The sequence below is a fragment of the Choristoneura fumiferana genome, chromosome 12, assembly GCF_025370935.1.
Source record: "Choristoneura fumiferana chromosome 12, NRCan_CFum_1, whole genome shotgun sequence".
NCBI classification, from domain to species: domain Eukaryota; kingdom Metazoa; phylum Arthropoda; class Insecta; order Lepidoptera; family Tortricidae; genus Choristoneura; species Choristoneura fumiferana.
The window spans coordinates 5,878,189-5,881,571 of record NC_133483.1 but is presented as its reverse complement, the minus strand read 5'-3'; positions in this window follow the sequence as shown (position 1 = coordinate 5,881,571).

The following is a 3,383-nucleotide window of genomic DNA, read 5'->3' as shown; positions in this document are numbered from 1 at the left end:
GCTAACTGAACGTTTTGTTGACTGTACTTGCATTGTTATCCAAGCTACATTTTACAAAAAAAAAAAAATACAAAAGATCATCTGAAATTTTATTTCATAATGTATACTACAATGCCCAGAAAAGTTTAAGTAGGTATTTTTTCCTTTTTACCGCACGTAATTTTAACTGTTTGCCTATCTCCTTAATAAATTGTCTTCTCATAACTAAATTAGCTGAAAAAGGTCCCTTAGGGATAAGCTCGCCTTTGTACTTCTCTCTGTGTATATTTATTTTGTTTTTTTTTTTATGTGCAATAAAACTATAGATCCTATGTCCTTCCAAGAATTTCAAACTATTGCCTTACCAAATTTTTATCTTAATAGTTTCAGCAGTTTAAGCGTGATATGGTTAGAGACTGCCAGACAGTTACTTTCGCATTTATAATATTAGCAAGGATAAAGGTAAGCTTAAATAAAGCATATGAATAGTTGTGAGTAGTGTCTATTTAATACGTTTTCTATTCTAGTTTTGACGGGCATACCTAACTGCTACCTTGTTGTTTTATACCTAGTACATTTCCGTCACAAACATAACGAAAAAAATGTACATGTACCTACATTTATAACACTTCTTCACGTACACTTATCTATTGGAAAAACCCCGTTGCCCAGAAACTTTTCCAACCTTTAATGAAAAAGCACGACCACTTGTATTCAATAACACGACTCTTTCTTACACCGGTGCCTTTCATAATGGAAGAATTCCGTAAAAACAGTTTATCTGGAGGTGAAGTTCAAAAAAGCGGCACATCCATTTTAATTATTCATGGCAGGGTATCGATCGAGGCCGACATCTGGCGTCCTCTCGCAGACTTGCGATTTAACTTCAACTAGTCCACGCACCGATTTTCCTTGAGAATTCAGTAATCTACACGTTCTTGTTTTCCGCGTACGTACACAACTTTCTGATTGGGATCGAATTGACTTTAGTATTTAGAAGCTTTTGAACGCAATTAGGTACCTCAAGTTTTATAGGATGGTCCATGGATATTTTATTTTTATCGATAGTAGACTTATAATGTAGCTCACTCCTATAGGTAGATATTTTTTTTCACTTTCCGTTTTTTTGTTAAAATAAGTTGAAACTTTATTTCGGCAAACCACACGTTTCATGGGATTAATAGCTTTTGTGCCTTTGTGGTTTTTGTACCCCAGTCACCTAACATCTTCGCTATAAGTAAAATCAACATTACCTAATTAAAATAAGCATTTTTAGGGTTCCGGAGCCAAAATGGCAAAAACGAAACCCTTATAGTTTCGCCATGTCTGTCTGTCCGTCCGTCCGCGGCTTAGCTCAGGGAATATCAATGCTAGAAAGCTGTAATTTTGCACTAATATATATGTAAACTATACCAACAAAATGGTACAATAAAAATTAAAAAAAAAATGTTTTTTAGGGTACCTCCCATAGACGTAAACTGGAGTAATTTTTTTCTCGTCCAACCCTATAGTGTGGGGTACCATTAGGGGTTTGCTCAGACGATTTTCCGATTTAGCGATTTGTTTGCGAAATATTCAACTTTAAAGTGCCAATTTTCATTAAAATCGAGCGCCACCCCCCTCCTAAAGTCTAAAACGGTGCTTGGAAAAATTTGAAAAAATTCAGGATGGTAGTAAGTATGTATATTAAACTTTCAAGGAAAACTATAGCGGTTAAGTTTGCTTGAGAATTATTAGTAGTTTAAGAGTAGATAGCAACCTAAGGTATAAAATATACCTAAACTATGGAAGATTCCGTATATAAACACGAAATCCTTGGAAAAATATTACTCAATTTTTTCGTAATGGCTACGGAACCCTATTTCGGGCGTGTCCGACACGCTCTTGGCCGGTTTTTTTGCATCAAAAATTAGCTCAGGTAATTTGCAAATATATTCTTCAATAATCCACCAAAATTTATCACCGCGACAGTAAAATTTTATAAAAAATATTTTTTAATAATTCTGTAAAAATCAGGTGAAATTGCTATAAGCCTATTTACCTGATAATTTACTAGTTTTATTTATGTTATTTGTAACACATGAAAAATCCACTACATTTTTTAAATTTTTTTTTAAGGAACTTAAAAAATGCCTTTTATTTTCAAAAGTAAAAAATAAAAATTTATTACGATATTGTGTCAAGGGCAGACCTCTTGAGGGGAGGTTTGACCTTAAAAGAGGCCTAGTAGGTTACTCTTTGAGTAAAACAATAAGATGTTTTAACAATTTTTAATTAAAACCAAAACACAAAAAATAACAGGCCTAGTATGACAAAAATAAAAAGTAAAAGGTATAGCAAAGGTAAAGGTATAGTTGGTTCAAGCGATTTTATTGAGAGGTCGGTTCTGATTATTCGGTCTCCCTGGCCTACACTTTTTTGGAGTCGGAGAGAAGAACCCGGAGCGAAGAGGGCTGGCCACAGCAGGGGGGCCTGGTCCAGCTGACCGGTCGTCGGTGCCGAGGTCAAAAGGGGCCTTAGGGCGGCAGGACGAGCAGCCTGGACAGTGTTCCACGCCGGAACGTTCAGGGTCTTGGACGAGCCAGGAAGGATGTGCAGTGCTCCGGATGTTAAGGCCGTCAGGGCTTAGTGTCAAGGCTAGGGCGTAAAGGAGCCGTCTGAGCTGTGAGAGTTGTAGCCGTACGGAGCTGTGAAAGTTGTAGCCGTACGGAGCTGCTCAATTATTGGGCTTATGGAGCTTTCGAAAGAGCTGTTTAGTGTAGGGTGAGCTGCTGAATGTGTATTTTACAGCTGTGCTTCAGCTTTTAAGGGCAAGAATATTGCAGTTAGAATTCCCCCCGGTCACAGCTGATCGTCAACGCCCCCTTGGCCGGCAAAAACGGTCAAGGGTGAGTTGGTTATAGCGATATTTAATCATACAAACTCTTGTAGTGAATTAGTGTTATGAAATGCCTACTTTTATAAAATAAATAAGTAAATAATAAATGAATATTAAATACGTATTATCCCTCGTATTAGCCCTCCTGTTCTGAACATTGTTATTTGAAATAAATTGAATTGAATTGAGAAGAGGCATGTGCCCAGCAGTGGGACGTATATAGGCTGGGATGATGATGACGTTTATGTAAATAAATGAATCAAGAGAAAACTACGGTGGCGATCTCTAGAGTTCATCCGTAATTCTGCTCAGAGATCCCTAATTGAGGAAAGCCCCATCTAGCTTACAATGAGCTAACTAAGATGTCAGCGATCGCCTGTATGCATCGTGACAAGTGGCATAAAAGGTAAGTATAGTTAAGGTTTAGGTAAGTATGTCTTTTGAACGTGTTTTGAGACTTTTTGTACTTATTTTTGCTGCTCATGTTATATCGGTTTAACAAAATACGTAATTTCCAATCATAATT